At 39.2% G+C, this 21,139-nt stretch overlaps 1 pseudogene; it reads right to left on the bottom strand.

The window, feature by feature from the left end:
* The window catches only part of LOC127352188 (non-muscle caldesmon-like), a 29,952-nt pseudogene extending 12,884 nt beyond the window's left edge, over positions 1-17,068 (bottom strand).
* Positions 17,069-21,139: the final 4,071 nt, after the last annotated feature.

The following is a 21,139-nucleotide window of genomic DNA, read 5'->3' as shown; positions in this document are numbered from 1 at the left end:
CACTTTTTATTGAAGCAGGCTGCAGTTCAGACCTACAACTGCCACAAAACTGTAATTTGTACCTATTAAAACCTGACTTGTTTTCACAGATCAAGACAGAAACTCATGTTCCTTTACTGGTGTGTTTCTGAAGGGTAGGAGTTAGAGAGAAGCCCTTAAATCTGGAACATGGACTAGACTGAAACGAGCAGTTCAAGACTTCACTCAATTCAGTTTTCCAGGTAGTTCAGTAATCCTGGTTGAAGAGACAGGGTCTAATTTTATCACATTAGGAGAAATTTGCTATATTTGCCCAAAGATTGGCTGAAGAGACTCTGTGTCTGTTTACTTGATGGGGTTTTGAAAGACATAAGGTTGACAAAATAATAATGATAATGACAATAATAAAATAGATAAATAAATTGGCAGCTGTCGACCTTTGAGCTTTGACCCTTGACCCTGACACTCGTCTACAGCAGCACTCACCTTGCATTTACCGTCTGTTGAGATTCTGCTGTTTGCTTCATCCTGTAAAGGGACACACAGTGTGCTGAGATAGAGTTCACTGCAGGCTCCAGCAGCTAAATGACAATGTGTACAACTCTGACATGCAGAAAGTTGCTCCTGTTTCACTTAGAGTGTGAAATCAGTCCAGCACAGTGTGACACAAATGAACCCCTCACACTAGGGAGGCAAGATATATGTTGATATGCAGATTGACAATGCCGATATAAGCACATATTATTTAACATCTAACTGCGGAGGACATAAAGTCTCTCCTGTGGTGAACTTATTATTATGTCTATACTCTTATTGTGATGCTGACAGGTTTCTCTTTGCTCTTCGTAAATTCATCTCAATGATTTGGAGGATGGCTCTTAAGAAGGGCAATTTAATTTATAATGCTGAAGGAATGTGAATTGGCTCCTCCTTGCATGACAAACACTGAGCAATCATTGCAGATAGCAACTTTGTTTGCTGTCCATTTTAGACACTTTAAAAAGCCGAACCACAGCTATACATGGTGCACCTGCTTAGGCAACTGTTTGCGTACGCATAATTAAAGAGTCATCTTATCGGCCCGTCATATCGGCAGAAATGTTCATTTCGGAACAATATTATATTTCATTTGAAAGCTTTTATTGGCTGATACAGATGAAGTGCAGATGACTTACTGGATAAAACTGAATGAGGAGTTTCTGGTGGAGCAGCAGGGAACATGAAAGAGACAAAACATTTTAGCGTGGTTAACATCACACACATCATTTTACCATCAGTGATTCGACATTAATATAGAGACATTAGTGACACCATCACTTCGATGACTGACAGCCTCCGAAGTGAACCTTCTGTAGACCTTGGACCAACACATTGGTCAAATTCTGCACAATTTAATAGAGAAAATGAAAAGAAGGTGCAATTCTCCCAGAGCAGAGCAACATAATCCTCCAGAAACAAACAGGTTTACGGGAAATGCCTGCAGATGAGAATAAACTTTATGAAAACCACTGCATCCCTCTAACCTTCTGTTTGTTTGCTGTCCCACACGCACACAAGCATCCAGGCTGTGCACTTCTCTCTTTCTTCTTTCTCTCTCTTCCTAGTTTCTCCTCCTTCTCTCTTTTCGCTCAGGCCTCTCTGTGTTCAGGCGTCCTGGGACCTCTCTCTGCTGGCTGTCGCTGCCTCATTCCAGATGTTTGTATCTGGATCTTCGTCCTTCAGGAGATTCATCCTGTCCTCTTGTCTCTCTCTCTCTCTCTGTGTGTTTGTTTCTTTTCTCCTCTCTGTGTGAATGGCGTGCTTGAGCTTGTGTGTTTGTGTCGTTTTCAGGTCTCCATGGTTTAGATGAGGTTGTCTGGCTCAGGTCTGTTTGGCAACAGTTGCTCATTGTCCTTTCCGGATCAATATTCTTCACATATGTTTACAATCTGTAATTTTACTATGTTGGTCTATTCTGTCCACACGACATCTATTGCATGTCTGTCCATCCTGAGCAACAGAGGAGGAATCCCCCATTTTTTGTCCTCATCTGAATTAAGAGTCTAATACTGCATTCACATGAATTTAGGCAGACAGTAAACAGAAGACCGGATGACATGTTAGTGGATCAGAGCAGGGTGGTAAATTTAGGTGAGGCCAAAGTTAAAATATTACAATATGTGAATGCAGCATAAGGGTAGAGGGTGCCATATGTTAAACAGATTGTAAAGGCCCTTGAAATCCTAAATTTGTGATTTTTGATATTGGGCTATATAAATAAAACTGACTTAACTTTTTTAGAGGAAAACATCCTAAATTTCCAACTTGAAAATACTGAAATACAAGCTGTTAATACAGATATCTTATCAGGACTTACTTCATGTGTATCTACGTCTGGGTTCAGATTTCAGCTGCTGAACTGTGCTGTATGTGGAGAGATTTACTACTTATTAAGAGTGACTGTCTCTGTCCAACTGTCGAACTGCCAGAGACTGCCAGTCATTTCCACCACAGACACTTTTATATACCATATGTTGATGCTGGTGTTAAAAAATGAAACATATCGGACATTTCAATGCCCTTTAAATCTGGTCAATGTTATTGCACGACCAACTTTGGTTTGATGAGATACCTTGAACGTCGGGCTCATGGGACCATAGCAGTTGAGCGACTCCTCGCCTTCGCTGCTGCTGCAAAGAGATGCTGCAGAATTCCTGTTCACTTCCTCACTCCTTCTGTCCTCCATCGGCCTCTAGGACAATACATAAGGTACTATTTAATAAGTCTGATCAAACATGATCAATAGTAAAAAAAACATTGTGTTAAAAGTATAATCTGAAGGGCAGTTTGCCTGCTATCAGTTCATTATCCCTCCTCTTTTTCTAAAATAAAGGAAAAACTTGTTCACACTGTTCACCCATACTGTGTTATTTGGTGGCAAAAGACTAATGAAACACTGGCAACCCACTGGTGGTAAAAGTAGGAATTTGTTTCAACATCTTACATCATTGCTGCTTTCGTCAGACTGAATGCTTCATTTCTACACCCTGCGAGCCAAAGCAGCATTCTTCCACTTTATTGTTTTCAGATTTGAAGCCAAATTCTATGAACTGTGAGTTCTAATAAGCATGCATGTGTTTGATTAAATGTTTTATGAAACACTGGGAGAAATGTTTGGTGTTATTTCAGCACACTACTGCTTAGTAGTACAAGTATTGTATGAATAATAAGTGTAAAAGTGTAAACTCCTACTGGAGGCCCTTAAATAACACCCCACAGTGTGAAAGAGTTCAACATAACTAACAACATATACGTTTTAGAAATTCAGTCATGGAAGTAAAAATTTAAAGTTTGTCCTGATGGTGGCACCTTGGAGATGACGTGGACCCTGTGGAGTTTGGGACCACTAGTGCTGTCTTGAAGCAATGTTTTTAAGAGTTGGTCCCTGTTTAGTTTGTTCTTGTCCACATGCACATACATCTGCACACGGGTGATGTGAAACACATTCCTGGATATAGTTTCAGACTGTTCCTCTGATCTACAGGTGGGGTCATGTGCCAAGAAACACAGCAATGCACCAGAAAAGGTAGGGAAGAGCCGACTGAATACTAGTAAATATGGGTAACAAAACAGGTTTTAAACTTCAGAAAAAAAGAAAAATCAGCTTTGCAAATATTTTATGAGGAAGGAAATGGATTCAACATGTTGTTTGATTGGTGAGTAACACTGAACGTAAATAGAAACTTTGTTTACAAGAAAAAAGTTGATCTGCTTTGGAATTAAACAAAAGCATCAGATGGTTGGATGTCGCCCTTCGAATATCTGTTTGGAAAAGGGCAGGCACTTTCAATGAACCATCTGTCTATCACCATCATGGGCTAACTCCAACCAATCAGATCAACCAACAGTAAGCCAGTCGAGAGAAGAGTGAAAACATCTCTTCCACCAAGAAAAGTCTTCAGTGCCGTTCTTTGCTCTTCCTTAATTCAAGAAATACTCTCAGTTCTGACATAACTGATGCTAGCAGCATCTCCGCTAACCTCTTTAGCTGCTGCCATTGTGGTTTTGAATGAAAAGTCGCTTCTCACTGCGTCACACTGCCAGTAGCTCCTTTGAATGTTCTATAACTGTGTTCATAGTGCAAAGCTTGAGGCCCAGCAAGATGAATTCTCGTGTGATCTCTCAAGGGAGCACAGATATACTAAATAGATTCTATGGAGATTTAACCATTAGATTTTGTTCTGTTCAGTGCATAAATAGAATTTGTGGTGTAATTATTGTGCTAGACGAAAGGTTGTGTAGTAAACAAAAACATTTGGCTTCATCCTCTGGGGACCCTGAATATCCACAGTCAAATTCATGAAAATCAGATTACTTTTCAAGATACATTACCAAGTGTTGGTCGAGAAGGAATTTTGTGTTTCGTCATCAATCTGGATTGTGGTTTCCAACATATTTAGATGTGGAAAGATGATGGAAAGACCAACTGACAAACATCATCTTCTCCTCACTGGGGCAAATAAAATAAAGATACTCGTAATAGTCGTGGTAGAGGTATGTAGTAGTAGTAAGAAAGCCAACCTTGTCTGACATTTTGTGCTCTTCCTCCTTTTCCTCCTCCTCCTTGTGTCTCTCCTCCTTCCTGAGGTGGAGTTCTTCTTTCTCATCATGTGTGAAGTTCAGTTCTTCTTCCTCCTGATCATCTTCATCTCTGGGGCTCTGCTGGGTTTCTGCTGACCTCCATTCTGCCTGCAGAGCAGTTTGCACCTCCTCCTCTTCCTTCTGCTCCTCCTGCTCTACCTCCCCATCCACCCTGCAGGCCCCTCCTCTGCTGACGAGATGATTTAGTTGGTTACTGTAATGAAGTGGAAAATCAGCATGATCACATCACAGGATACAAACACACTATACACTGAACCAAGAAAAGAACTATTTATGAGATCACATTTGGGGTTATGAAAACGTGTCATGGGAGATAAAACCAGACGATGACACACCGTGGCTTCATCGTCCCGGCAACCAGGTAGGACGTCCGGTCTGCCGGTTGGCCCATGGCGTGCTGCAGCCTGGCGTCCTGTGGCAGGAAAACCGTTGAGCTGTATGACGTCCTGACCTCCTTACTGTTGCTGGACATCTAAAATGAACCAAAAGCAAGCCAGATTATGTGTTACTCTACAGTTATGATAATATGCAGTGGTGGAGGAAAGAAAGAAATATTTAGATACTTGAGTAAATGTACTTAGTTACATTCCAACACTGATATCTGAAAGTATAGGAATTTACCAGAAGCCTACAGAAATGATGAAGAATGCGGCAGACTGTCTTTTGTTTCCAACAGTAAATATTGAGCTTGCAAAGTAATCTTCAGATGTGCTGCTACATCTTCATGGAATAATATATATGAGAGTCTGAAGCTTGATATTTCCTCTCTGAGTAGTTTCAGATAGCTAATTAAGGACATGTTTAGCCGCACATGTTTTACTGATGACACTCTTCATCAAAAGATTGATGCTTTTGATTAACACATGCTCAGTTCACGAGTTTGTTCTTATGGTAACAATTATTATCTATTAGTATAATTTGAGTTATTTTGTTTTTTATACTGAGCACACTTGCAAAACTGGGCTCTTGTTCTTGCTCTCTTTAACATCTCCTGTGTTCTTTCTACAAAATTTCATGATCATCAAAATCATCAAATAGTTAGATATAAATTGCTCAGTGTGGACTAAAGCAGACCAACATTCCCATCCTTAAAACCATGAGGTGTGGATGTATGTATAAATAGCCAGCTGAGATGGTGTTGGACTGATGGTTTAGTCCAGTAAACCTGCAATGAGGAGCTCTCATTTTCCACCAGAAAGCTGCAGTATTGACTGTTTCGATCTGTTAGGCGGTGTACCTTCTCTGAAGGTCTTGTAGAAGCTTTCTGGGACCGACTGCTTCGTTCAGGCTCGAATCCCTCCTCCTTTCTCCTCATCCACTTGCTTTTTCCTCTCTTCAGAATCCGGTTTCCACTGTGGTGTTGAAGGTCTCTGCACCCGGGCCCTGCAGTCATCTGGCACCTCCTGCTCATTACGGTTCTCCAGCCTGTGACTCCAGTCGCTGAAGCCCTCGTCCTCCTCCAGAACCAGGCAGCAGCTCGGCTTCAGCTCCTCGTCCAACCTGAGGACCAAGCAGAGAACCGTTACTTTTTAGAGAGCTGGCTGATTGAGTTGGAGTACGTTTTATTTTGAAGGAATGCAGATGTGATACAACCATGTGGTTTAAAGCAATGGCTGTCAACCTTGGGGTCGGGAACCCCACTAGAGGTTGCCAAAGCTTCATTGGGGGTTGCAAGGCCTTCTTGATTTTAATGCACGTAGGAAAACTTTAAAAATACACACAGTAGGCCTACATCTCAGTATTTGGTTCACTTCTGTGAAGAAAAGTAAATGTAAAGTAAACTGTCTCATAGAACAATGGAGACAAGATGTGCTAAATAAATACTTGGAACAAACATTTTATCTAAGTATGATTAACAGATTCCACTTTTAATTCACAATTGATTGATTCACAGATATTAAATGTTTTGATTGTCTTTCTCTGGATTTAATATGTGTTGAAGTATTTCCCATTTTTCATTCTTTCTTTTTCTTGTGTTGTAGGCATCAAATTCTGACCCATAATTTGCACTTTTGTTGTTTGCGAGTAATATTTCTATATTGCAGTTTATATGATAATTGTTTTTTATGTATTAGATTTAATATGTTCCTGTATAATATTTGTCAGAATGTCTTTGTGTCTATATCTTATGTGTCTTGCTTGGGGATGGTTATTTGCCTCTAGTAGATCAAAACGTTAAAATTAAATCTGCTGTAAGCTGTCAGTACAGTTTGGTCTGACTCGCACTGCCATTGTTTGCCCATCTCCTCCATCTTGTTTGCCCAAATGTGCTAAATGCCAAAGGAGCTAAAAGAGACTCTTTTTGCTTGAGAAGGTTTAAAACAGCAGAATCTCAATATGGTGACAGTTGTGAGGGTTTGTCTCCTGTTGTTGCTAATGTTTTTTTCACCCCCTGGTGACCGGGTATCTGATGTCCCCCAAAGGTTTCTAACAGGGCAGAGTGTTTAGCCAGGTGGCAGATGGCAGACAGGACCTGCAGCTTCAGGCTCCATGGAAACAGAGACGGTATCCGTGGAAACATTAAACAATGAGGCATCCTGTCCTCCTCCTGTACGCTTCAGTGTCAACCTGGTGCAGGAACCAATGACTGACCCAGTGAACAGTGGGGTTTTTCATGAGTGAAGTATATTTTTACTTCACAGGGCAATAAATGAGTCAGCAGCTCACAGTCTTAGGTGATGAGGATATTTCCATTATCATCTCTGAGCGATCAAACAGAAACTGATGGTAGAGCAGCTTTCTCAGCTCATTCACCTGCAGCATCACTGAACTGTGTAACTGGATTGGACCTATTGATTACACACACAGAGAAGTCCTTTCCCCTGTAATCAGCACTGCAGGTACTGCAGACTCAGCTGTAAACATCAAGCACAGTTTAACATCCAAGCTGCGATGTAAACACAAACAAACGGATTGCACCACCTCCAAAAATCAAAACACAGGACTCTAGATAACTAAAAAGACACATCCAAAGGGATTATGAACAACTTGGCAGTGAAAGGTTACAAAAGTCTTATAACCAGTGTTGGGCAAGTTACTTCCAAAATGTAATATCTTACATATTACTCCTATTTTTCATTTGAAATTTGAGTTATTTTACAATATAAATGTCTTTGTAGAATATGCATTACAAAATAAATAATACAAAATCTGCACTACAAAATAATTGCAGAAGAACGACTAGGCATTATAAAGTGTAAGACAGTAATGTTGTTTCATAGTGGGTTATCAGCACAGAAGCTCAAATCCAGTGGTATTGTATGGCCTAATGAAGGCTCTCAATGATCATATGCAGTGGTTACTACTTTGTATTAAAATCGCCCGCTTAAATCATCTATTCTCAAAATGACTCAAAATGTCATATAATTCCTTTACAGCATTAACAGTTTATTTATTATTATTTTAGGTGAGAATAAAAACATTTATTTTGTGATGTTAACAAGTTCCAGTTATTATTATTGAAAACTGTACATAAAGGGAAATGAAGATCTACTTAAATAAAATAAATAAGTTTTTTGTAAATATGCCTGTACAGAAGAGTAAAGTGCTGTCTAACAGTCGTACTCACTCTGTGTTGTGTGCGAGGTCGTTGTGTTGGGGGGGCTCTGGCCAAGAAGAGCTCCCCTCCCCTCTCTCCTTCTCCCTGCTTCTCCTCCTTCGCTCCCGCTCCACCTCCTCAGCATCCTCCTGGCTCCGCTGGGCCGTCACCCTAAGAAAAAAAAAAAAAAACAGCTTCTCACCACACTCCTACACCCCCACAACAGTCCACTATGGGTTCATTTAAGAGCCTACAGCCTCCACACTGTCTGACAGCACAGTATATATCGTGTTACCACTTGTTCCAGCTATTTAGCTATATGATGTTTAGACTGGGTAAAAACTATAAACTGAAGTTCAAAACTCATATTTTTTTAGGGCTGCACGACTGAATCAAATGAAAAATTCTAAGATGGCTGCAAAGTGTTGGATCAGTGGAACCAGATTGCATGGCCAAGGGTGAAAAGTACTGGTTTGAGATAAGGCACCGGCTCCGAACCAGCCTTCAAGCTGCCTTGGTGGAAAAGGGGTGTGTTTGATGCTACTTGATAACTTGATCCTGAGTATGTTGGTGATGATACAGTTGGTTTTCTGTCCCCAGTTGCCCCAAATCCTTCAATCCCCAGTCGCCAAAAGGCTCCAGATACACTACATGGCTAAAAGTAGTTATGTGGACTCAACATTACACCCATATGTGATTGTTGAACATGTCATTCCAAAATCATGAGCATTAATATTTCATTGTAGCAACTTCCACTCTTCTGGTTTCAGGCTTTCCACCAGATGTTGAACCTGGCTGCAGGGATTTGCTCCCATTCAGCCACAAGAGCAGTAGGTCCAGCACCGATGTTGGGTGATCAGGTCTGGCTCACAGTCAGTGTTCCAGTTTATCCCAAAGGTTTTGGATGGGGTTGAGGTCAGGTCTCTGTGCAGGCCAGTCGAGTTCTTCCACACCAAACTGGGAAAACTATTTCTTTATGGAGCTTAACCTAAACTGTTGCCACAAAGTTGGAAGAACATTATTGTCTCAAATGTCATGCTGTAACATTCAGATTTATTTTAATTGGAGCAGAGACCTAAACCATGAAAATGGCTCAAAAGTACACAAAAGTTTGTGGACAGAGAGGTATAAAACACAGATGGATGTAGTGACAAAATACGTTCGAGGAATGACAATTTAAACCACTTTGGCATCAAACTGAACATGATTCACATTTTCTATTTGTTATTTGCCTGCTACAGCAGTGAAAGGTATCTATGGAAAAGTGTAGGACTTTCTCAGGTAAGTGGATTTAAAAATCATCGGTATTCTGTTTCATAGAAAGCTCATTCAGTACTTGTGCCTGATGGGTTTTAGTTTCCAGAGGGCGGGACTTGATAACAATAACTCTTTTTATTGTCCAAGCACATCTGGTGGAGCTCGAGCCAGCTGCTGTGCTGTTTCACTTAATTTCAATCTCTGGAGAGAAACAAAGAGAGCGAGAGGGAGGAGGTGAGGAGACGGAGGAGGAGCAGAACGGATGATGGAGGGAGACTTTAATCCTGCAGAACTCCATCTTGTCATACTTATGGAGGTCTGGAGAAAATCGGAAAAAATTGGAAACAAGAACTTTGGAAATATTCAGTAAGCCGTTTGATTGGTTTGAAATCTCTGGAGAGCACCTGTTGTTGGACTTTCTTTGGGTACAAACAAGATTTCCGAAGCGTGATGTCATTGGTTTTTAAAGGATAATTACGGTTTACAACTTGGATCATATTTTCAGAGATTTGGCCGTGATAATGTTGTTCTCACCAAAGTAATTGCTGAGATCTCAAAGAAGAATGTGGGGGAAGAAACATGACAGCGATACATGTCTTAAACCTTTTTTTTTATTAGAACCTAAATGAAAGAGACAACAAAGGCTGGTAAAATTATTACCCAAGCTGTCTGTTGTAAACATCCATCACAGGCTGTTACACATACTGTAGTTACAGTTTTCCTGTCAAATGATGGATTATTATGGACACTTTAGATACTTCACGTTTAGTTTTACCTCCAAACAAAGGGCTCTTTTGTCAGAAATGTCTGAATGACCAAGTTCCTGAGCTTGTTGAATTTTATTTTATGTATTACTTATACAAGTTTTCGGATGTACTCCACAGTCCTTAATCTGTATTCCAAAGTTTACATAAAGTTAATATGAGGTTTTAGTAGACTGCTGTGGTCTGCTAAAAGCCCCTACAAGCAGGGGCAAATCTAGAGAAATATACACGGGGTGACAAAGGGATAGCAGAATTAAATGCTGATTTAATTGCAGATAATCAAATCTATCAATATTTGCATGGAAAAGCTCTCAAATGAAGATACTTTAACTCAACAATATTTCATGATTGTGTTATATTAGCAAAGCATTGAAAATAAATATCTAAAGGTGGCAGTAAAAAGCAATAAATTGTGTTATTTCCAAATACATACATACATTTTTTAATTTAACTTAATCCTATCGCTTATTCTAAAATGTGGCCGTAACAGATCATTAAATTATGTACTTTTTAAACATGTTGTTTTTTAAATGAATCTAAATGAATGTGTTAAATTTGACCAAACTGGGGTGGCTAGGTATTTTTTAGGTATGGCAGCTTCCACACTATGCCACTGCTCTAGAGCCGCTCCTGCCTACAAGGAACTTTCCTTCTGTGTTGATTCTGGCGGCCCCAGTGAAAAAAAGCGGTACTGCTTCCACCACTTTCTTTATTTGAAGGTGAATTTAACCAAATCTGACCCGGTGGCAGGTATTAGAAATAACTACAAAAAAATCCTCTTGCTGATGGTCTTGTCTGATTATGTAGATCATATGGAGGCATCAATATTAAACTGAGACTGTTTCATGACCAGTTAAAAACTTTTTGTAGTACGTTTAAGATACATTTTACAATGCATCTTGCACAGAGCGAGGATTGGTAAAATCCGCAGATTTGGAATTTAGTCACAAAACTGCAGCAGCATCATGGGCAAAAAACAGGCCAAAGCCTTGAGCTTGTTGGTTCTCATTAACAAAATACATAAAACATGGCGACCATTTGCATTTGTACTGGCCAACTCAATGATCCCAAAAATATGATTCATTATCCCAACATGTCAACCCCTCAGTTCATCAAACATTTGGCTGAATGAAATCATAATAAAAAAAATCGTGTCATTGTCATTGGCTGTTGGTGAGGACACTGGCCATGAATGGTTGTGAGTCAAACATGCTGCGGTCATTATTATGTGGGAAAGTGACCTACATAAGATCAGACTGAATAGAGATGTAGTTGGAGCCATATTGGCAAAAGCCATTTGCTGTAAATCGATTTGATCTGTGATAGGGCTGTTTTGGCTTCTCAGTCAGCCCATTTTGGGTCGACTGGGGATGAGGTTTGAATGTCTGGACCTCATCATTGCTGCCTGAAACGGAACAAGAGTAAGGAGTATGAAATCCTCAAAGGACCATATCGGTGGTGTTGCAGATTTGAAAAGTTTTAGCCAGTATCTACAAATCAAATACAGTTTACTCTGAAAAGAATCTGCACAGCATATATCTAATATCTTGTTTGCACAAGCTATGATCTTAAAAAGGGATAACTTGTGTGCACAAGTCAGTATCTTATTTCAACGCTGGCTCCTAGAAATGACATAATTTGCAAGCATACGTCTGAAAACAGATTGTTTTCTATTAACATAATGAGGAAGTGTCTTTAATGGACATATCTTGGAAGTCGTACAAATGTCAATACTGAACGTATCAGTAAAATTGCATATTTTTTCACCTTGTCTTGTGATCACAGACCATATCTGCTCATAGGTTATGTTTAGCTACTCACAGCACTTAGTTGAGGTTAGGAAAAAGGTGTGGTCTGCATGGGTGTGTCCAGACTTTATTTACTGGGATGGCACAAGTGTGGCACAGACATCTTCAGCTTTCAAGTCATTCCCAATTTATGCAATTCCAATATATGTATTATTATTATTATTACCCCAATCTGCACTTATATTCAAATACACTAAGTGAAAATAACACATTTATACCATATGCAAAAAACTGTATTGTTTTTGCCCAAAACTGCATGGGATTAGCATAAGGTGGGCATGTCTGCAAAGGGGAGACTTGTGGGTACCCGCCAAGTTTTTCTATCGCCAAAATTTAGCCTAACTTTGGAGTATTATTTAGCCCCCTTCCTAAAATGATAGCATGATATGGGGTGGCACTTGGGGTGGCCAACCAGATTTCAGAGGTGGGCAGTGCCACTCCATGACCCCCACCCTCTGGACGTGGTGGTCTGGTTTAATACAGAAAAGGTCATCAGTGCCTTGAGAGACAATGGGTTTATTAACAAAACCATGATCTTTCCCCAACCCTTAACCAAAGTGCTTTTGTTGCTTGAAACTAACCACAGGCAGGATTCTGACTGCGAACTCCAGACTCTGGTGTTAAAGTTCTGAACTTTGTCCATGTGCCCAGTTGTGGTAGATAATTGTAGCTTTTCATTCTCTCAAATAAAAAAAATCTCTAAACATAATCCAAGCAGAAAATATGTTTGACACCACAACATCATTGAGGAAACTATTCAGTAATTAATATAAGGACTTTATAGGGAACAAGGTTGCTTGTGCACACAAGATTAAAAAAAAAACTTTCAGGACTTCAGGGACTGTAAATATCTCAGTGATGACGTATGTCATGTCAAACCCACAGCTGAAAGCAACAAGTTACTGCTCAATATCAAAGGCATTATGAGAAGTCTAGGAAAGCAATAACTCAGTGGTTCCCAACCTGGGGGTCAACAAAAAGCTTATCGGGGAGTCATGAGGCCTTCTTGATTTTAAGGGGTGCAAGAAAACTTTAAAAATATACAGTTTGCCTATTTCAATTCAATTCAATTTTATTTGTATAGCGCCAATTCATGACAGAAGTTATCTCAGGACACTTTTCAAATAGAGCAGGTCTAGACCGAACTCCTTATAACATTATTTACAGAGACCCAACAGTACCACCATGAGCAAGCACTTGGCGACAAGGGCAAGGAAACACTGCCTGTTAAAAGGCAGAAACCTAGGACAGATCCTCCGGCTCTAGGTGGGTGGTCGTCTGTCTCGACCAGTTGGGGTAGAGAGAGAGAGAGAGAGAGAGAGAGAGAGAGAGAGAGAGAGAGAGAGAGAGAGAGAAACAGACAGACAGACAGACAGACAGACAGACAGACAGACAGGTGCATAGCAACAACAGTAGCAACAACTACACTAATAGTAGTGACTGATGATGACAACAGCAACAATTATTTCTCAGCTTTCCGTTCATTTCTATTCATTTAAGATCTAAACTGGAGTGTCGGGGGATGGTTTGGCTGTGATGCGTGGCCCCCGGGGGGGTATATGTGTTCATATGTATAGTACTGTGTGGCCTGTGCTGTATGCCTCGTTCTGCATTAGAAAAGTACGCAGTTAAAACAGCCAAAGAGATGGTCCAGCATCACAAAAGAAGAAAACACTGAATTTGTCAAAAAAGAAGATGACTTCCTGTTTGTTATTATTAATAATAAATAGTTATTACATTCAGTGTTTGGGTTAATTGTACAGCGTTGTACATTGTTCAGTAGTTCTGTACTGTTATTGTTCTGTATTGAATATACTATGAAATATCCATTATAATATGTCACTAATCCAGGGGTTGGCAGTTTATTAAATGACAGGGACTTAAGGAAAAAGGGATCCACTGCACTAACTGACGTGGATGTAGATGAGGTATGTCTGCTCTGCTTTATTCACACACAGTAACCGCTGTGTATTGTCTCTGTAGGGCAGTCTGCACTTCCAGGTATCTTCAGAGTCTGCTGGGAGATTAGACACAATTCTGTGGAGCATAAATGTGAAACGGGCAAATTATGGAGGAAATCTGTCTGATACGCATCACTTTTTCCACCATTTACACAATGAGGCAATGGAGGCCTGGGGAACGGCATTTTCTTTGTGTGTGTGTGTGTGTGTGTGTATGTGTGTGTGTGTGTGTGTGTGTGTGTGTGTGTGTAGTTGAGCAGGAGGGGGTTCAGGAGTCAGCCAGATGATGTCATGGCCATTAAGGAAGTTGCAGCTATAAAAGAAGCCATTGAACTCAGAACTCAGTGTCATTTTCAGTGAGGTCACACAGCAATGTTCCACCGATCACTGAGGAAACAAGAACCTCACTGACAATGAGGAACGGTAGTTAGGACGGGGACGCAAATACAGAAAACAACACAAGAAATTAGGCTCCTGGGCCTGTTAGAGGAGATAAATCAGAATAGGCTAAGTGGACAGACTAGTGAAAAACTAATGATATTAGGTCTTTATACTGTTTGATACGGTATATATATCTGTAAATACATATATTTTACACTTTCTTTGGCAATATAAATGTTTCCCATGCCAATAAAGCCCCCTTGAATGAATTATAATGATAATAATAAAATACTTTTATACAGCACTTTTCAAAGTAAAGTTAGTTAAAATAAAGTGCCTTACATGGCCAGAACCAGGATTAAAACCATTTCAGGATGGCTGAGGCAAAATAAAAACAGACAATTAAATCAATAGGTAGAAAAAAGAATACAAAATGTGATACTAACAATAAAACAGATAAAACATATTCCAAACTTAACTGCACTGGGGCAAATAATTTTAAACAATTAATATGATACAAAATTGTGAAAATACCGTTCGCTAATATATGATAAAAACAATGATAATAAAATAGATGAGACATGATGGAAATTAAATGTGTGCTAGAAAGAATAAAAAGCTTTTAAAGATGTGTTTCGAGAAGTGATTTAAAAGATGCCTTTCAATTTAATGTAACTGATATTACATCCGGTGGATCAATGGAAAAACTACCAGCCAATTAGCTTTGTTTACTTTGTTAATAAACCCCAAACAGCCGTGTTTCATTAGAGGTGTGAGTGGAGCTCTGCAAACCAAATGACTTGGGAGAAACAAATTAATTTTGTGAAAACAAATGTTTTCAGTATTCTTTGCAAGCTTAGTCATACCTGCTAATAATAACCCAGTAATGATAAACAGCTGACTGCCGATGGAGAGGGTTACCCTATGTTAGCAGTTCTTAAACTCGGTTATGCATTCACTGCAGTCAACTCTTCACCTCTGACGACAGGCTTTTGAAATGGTCTGAACCAGGTCATAGACCACAATCTGGTCTTCTGTATCTTTAGTCTTTGCTCATCTTTTGTCTGGTGTTCCACATGGTTTGATTATAGTCCCCTTATTGTTCTCTGAGAACCCTTGTTAGGTTACATCTTTTGAGAACACATTATACAGTTTTTAATTTAGCAACAACCACATGCAAATGCTTGACCACTACACCAGTCTGTATTAAAAGGAATGGGAATACAGTATCAATACATTGTGTTTTGCTCTCAGAAGCTAATTTTAGTTTTACAATGTGTGTCATGAAATTTAGGGACTGAAATAGAGGTTCTGTAATGTCAGTAAGCTTTGGTGCACATTTGCTTGATTGACCTGTCTCAGGCTATGAAGGTTGCTGTCTTGTAACCCTACCCTAACGTTTTTCCCAGTTCAGATTTTCTTGTTTCAGTGATTTACAAAGTTTGTACGAAGCAACAAATTTGGTTGACAGCAGACTTCTGTCATGTTTTCTGCAGTCTGAGATCGCTCTACCACTATGTATATCATGCAGATTTAAAGTCTCTCAAACCTTTCAGTGCTCACGATTGCACTTGCAGATAATACTGGTGGGTGTCTGGTGATGGGTCAGTGTACCTTGCAGCCAATGGATTTTCATTTGGAAATGAGAAAAAACAAGCAGCTCGGAAAACAAGCAGTTTTTATATTTAAAAAAATATTTTTTAATTTAGAAATTAAATAGAAACAGCTTATTTCCTGATTTTGGTTTTCTCATTTCAAAATGAAAATCCATTGGCTGCAAAGTCCACCGACCGTGATGATTAGTTTGGATGATGATGGCTGGATGCACTCCAGGTTTTATGTTATTCTTTCACCAATGTACATTCATTGTTTTATATGAGTTGTGTGGTGTTTTTTATGTTTATTTTGTATGTTTTTATGCTTAACATATAAATGTGACATGTATTTGTTTTGTGATCATGTTTGAGTGTGAGGGAGAATAAAGCCAAAGCTGAAGTTTAAGTGCAGATAAAAGCAAGCAGTCCTTCTTATCTGCAGTTTTAGGAAAGAACACACAAGAGTTGATGCCCAAAAAGAGTGAATATGAGTCTGGAATTTGGATTTACACTTTGCTGGAGAGCAAAACATTCTAAATTTACCTGGTTTACCCCTCCACAATTTACATATTTACGTTTCTGCTTTATTCCAGTCATGGAATATTTCTATCAATAGATTATATTATTACAATATTAGTATTCAGTCAGATGCTTCAGTTAAGGTATAAATAGTACCCTTAAGTAAAATATTCCTAAATTATCAAAAGAAAAAGTACTTATCATGCAGGCAGAGTGGCTCCTGTCAGAATTACATTAATTATTAATGACTGTGTTTCTTTATTTACATATAGACATTTTAGCATCAATCTGGTCAAGGAGGACTTCAGTATATATCGATATACTGCTGGGTGTACTGTAAAAGTTTTGTAAACAAAGTAAACAGTAACTCTAACGGTAAATTGCTAAGTACTTTCTATATTATGTAATGACGACAGCAAGAAAGCAAATAATAATTTAAATCACAAAGCTATGAAAAAACGTTTTTCTCTCACCTAATGAGGTTCTGCAGGAGCTGTCTGCTGGAGTTTTTTCTTCTGATGGACTCTGACATGGTGGACTTGGCTGCTCCCGGTCTGTGGTCCTGATTCTGGTTCTGGTTGTCGTGGAGCCTCTGAGTCCTGGATCTGATCTTGGTTCTGGAGGATTAGATCTTCCCTATAGCTGCTCTCTTGTTCTTCTTCGTCTGTCTCTGTGGCTCATGCTGGCCTTTCTCTCTCTCTCTCTCTCTCTCTCTCTCTCTCTCTCTCTCTCTCTCTCTCTCTCTCTCTCTCTGTTTAGGCGCAGCTCTCTCCTCCCTCCATGTGGTTTTCATTGAAGCGCTTTGACCCCCCCCCTCTCTCACCCTAACAGGGGTCATGTGACTCTCCCAGGGGGGAAAGTAAGATGATATCATAACAGTGGATCAGTGATAATATTATATGCATGTGTATTGTGCATATTCATATTGTGAGGGGAGTGTTACAGTGAGAGGCTGCGAGTGTGATTATAAACTAATTTTCTTACAATTATCAATAGTCTGGCCTATTATAGGACAAATAATCAATTCTTGTTCACTCACTGCCATTTAAAAATGCAACAATGACTGTGACATGCAGTTTTATCCCCTTTATTTGTTGTTGTTCTGCATAAAAAAATACATTTTGCAATATATTTATGAAGTAGGTATTTAATTACAATTAATTAGCCAATTATAATTGTTGAAATCTCTAAAATACACATAGTCCTGATAGTGAATTGATTTATATTTTGCACTATCCTTCAAACAGCCTAGTAAACACTGGTTGGTATCCCAACGTTCAGCATGTGTGTTAAATGTCAAAGGTCAGGTTCAATCAATAAAGATAATAAATGACTGTTGATGTAACATTTAAAAACAACTTAAGGTCACCAGTCTAAATTAACCTGCACAAGACAGACAAGATTATTTATTACATTTACATTTACTTTTATTATCCTTTTACATGCTTGTAAAAATAAAGAAAATAAAAATCCTGAAGATTGGCCCCTGATGGGCTTAGAGGTTAAAGTGCCGACCTTCAGTGGTGGAAAGTAACTGAACAGATTTACTCAAGTACTGTACTTAAGTACAGTTTTGAGGTATTTGTACTTAGAGTGAGTGTTTCTATTTTCTGCTGTACTTGAATACAGTTCATAGTTCTTCTCCACTACAATTCAAAGGGAAATATTTTACGTTTTACTCTATTACATCTATTTTGTAGCTATAGTTACTTTTTAGATTGAAAATTTTAAATAAAACACATATGATCCACTTATAAAATACAATAAATTGTTAAAAGATTAAATCAATAGCACTCAATATGGTTGTCTTTTGAACCATTACAATGAAACAACCATGAATAATGCAAACGGCCCTCTCTAGAGCCAGGGTTTGGTTTGTCTGTTCTGGGCTACTGTAGAAACATGGCGGTTCAACATGGTGGACTCTGTAGAAGAGGACCCGGTCCCTCTGTAGATAAGAATGGCTCATCTAAGGTAACAAAAAACGCAACGATTCTGATTTTCAGGTGATTACACTAATGAAAACATACCTATGAATATTATATTCCATTTCTGACAATAGATCCTCATAAATGTTACACACTGGTCCTTTAAGTAAAGGCTCTGAAGACTTCTTCCACCACTCCAGCCGAGGACATTTGTCCTATATATTAGTATACTGTACATAATCCTATTTTATTTCTGTAGGATTAATACTACTATAATAAGATTCAGCCACTGCTCTTATATACTGTTGGAATATTATGTTATTTTAAAGGAATATTGGAAAGAAATGTCAAAAATGTAAAAGAATTATTACTGATTGAATAGGAAAAAGTTCAACTTCTTAATCTATCTTTATGTAAACACAAATCAAATGAAAACAAAATCATTATCAATGAAAGAGTGTAAGTAGTGCACTGAACATAACACAACTGACTTGAATTGAGAAGTTAGGATCATAGAAAAAGCCGTTCTCTTTGCTCAGATACGAGCAGCAGCCTGAGAACGAGGCTGAAGGGAGAATGAGTGTTGGATCTGGTTACTGTTCAGCAGGTTATGAATAAGATATGGCAGCTCAGAACAGGAGCAGCTGCTGGAGGCGACGAGCTGATCTGTTCTGTCAAGCTCCGAATACTGAGTCACATCACTGTGAGGGCATTGAGGCTCAAAACCACCCAGGCTGCTGTCTGTTTGTCTGTTTGTTTGTTTGTTTGTGTTTAGACAATCAGATAAGAGACTCAGCTCTCTGCTTCTTAACAAAGTGGGACTTTTTCTCTTTAAAAAACTCTCTCCATCTATCAGCCCAACACAGATGTGCATTAGGTCATCCAGGCATTTCCAGCCAACACTGATTTACACTCACACTCCAACACACCACACACACACACACACACACACACACACACACACACACACACACACTGTTTCTTGCTCGCCCACCCCCTAAATCCTGCGGGAGCTTGAAACACTCACAAACACTCCACAAAACAGTTGCCCCGGCAACAACTCCCACAGCACTTAACACAGTCTGACTGTTGTAAGAGCTCGGTTTGAGGCTGATGGTGACCCGCTGCCAACTTCAACACTTTCTCCAGTATTTCCCCAAAGGAGGAGTTCAGTTTAGAGAATAAACACACAGCTGTGTTGTGTTATTGTCCTGTGAAAACCTCACAGCTGATAGCTCTTTGATCAACATGCTCAGTTAAAGGATTGTTCTTCTCATTTCTTTAATAAGCTGCTAATCAATAGACATTTTATTAGTTTCAGGTGATTCACAGCATCTTTTTTTCATAAAATTGTATCTGTTAATGTACATGGACTGAAATATTCCAATATTGATCCCGTAATAGACTGTACATAATTCAGATCAAACTATCCTAAAAAGCATTTCTGGTTATTTGTTTCTGCTTAAGTAATTACATTAAAATGCTAAATGACTGCATATAAATGCCCCTTTTTAGTGTAATACACCAGAATTAAGGATTATTATTTGTGGGTCTGGATATTTACTGTATTTACAGCACAAAACTACTGTAGCTTTTTACTTAGTGAGACTCAATGTGATGATAACCATTCATTTAGCATTTTCTCCTTATTACTGTATTCAACTTCTCTTAGCGGAGGTCATTATTACCAGAAGATGTTAGCGAAAAGACTTTGAGACTTGTGACTTGCAAACCACCTCTGCTGTACATAAACACTTACACATATCCGTATTTCACCACAATTAAAATAATAACTATAATATTACACTTGTTTTCAGCGCTTGCATTGATATTTATCATGTACTGTTCCACTCCATATGACCTAACCCAATATAAAAACATGCACCACACGTCTGAATGTCTGAATTCAGACTGATTATCTGTAAATCAATTATTGTTGTCAAGGCATTTGCTAGCCAATGAGCCGCAAGCAAGCTTTTCCTTACAGAACCTGTCAGCATGCTAACAGTTAGCGGTCATGCCAAATAGAAAGTCGGCCTTTTCTTTAGAGAAAATGCTGTGTTCATGGCGTCCACGGCATTGACAGGTGTGCTCTGTAAGTGTGCTCTGTAAGGGCTGAAATAATTGTCCACCATCCTCATAAAAACACTTGTGGTGCATGCATAATCGCATACATATGCACATGCATAAATGTGCAATACACTTAAGAATGTGATCAGCAAATTTTCAATTGATCTCTCCTCACTGAAATATAGTCATTGTGTAAGGATGGTTGAGTTTTGCAAGGAGTTCTAGTTATGAACAGGGTGGGTTTACACAATGTGTAGACCTTCAGCAAACAGGCTGATTGGATTGAAATCATCTTGCATCATGAAACTTTATCGCTGGAAGTTGAAACATTTTCAGCTTGAACAGATTTGTCTCCTCAGTTCATGTCACCTGGAGTGAACCTTCCTCTGCTCTCTCCATTGACTTTGTGTTCTTTCCTGCTGCCTTTGCATTGTCTCTGGGTTCAGTGTGTAATCAAATGTTTTATTATTTGTTTGCTGTGTATAGGTCAGGTTGACATGCACGTTTAATTATAAGTTTACTGTACAATCTGAGAACTTCAGTCTTCGCCCGAAGGCTGCCGCTCTGTTCTCTCCTCTGGGTCACAACACCCCGTCAGTTGCTCTCACTACAGTAAACGTTGCCAGCTGTCCCGTAAAGACGGCGTCACAAGCAGGAAAGCTGCCGCTCCAGACAGATGAGGGAATGGATTCAGAGTG

Source organism: Dicentrarchus labrax, unplaced genomic scaffold (genome assembly GCF_905237075.1).
Source record: "Dicentrarchus labrax unplaced genomic scaffold, dlabrax2021, whole genome shotgun sequence".
Lineage (NCBI taxonomy): Eukaryota > Metazoa > Chordata > Actinopteri > Moronidae > Dicentrarchus > Dicentrarchus labrax.
Note: the sequence above shows the minus strand (reverse complement) of the source record. Positions and strands in the feature narration are given on the sequence as shown.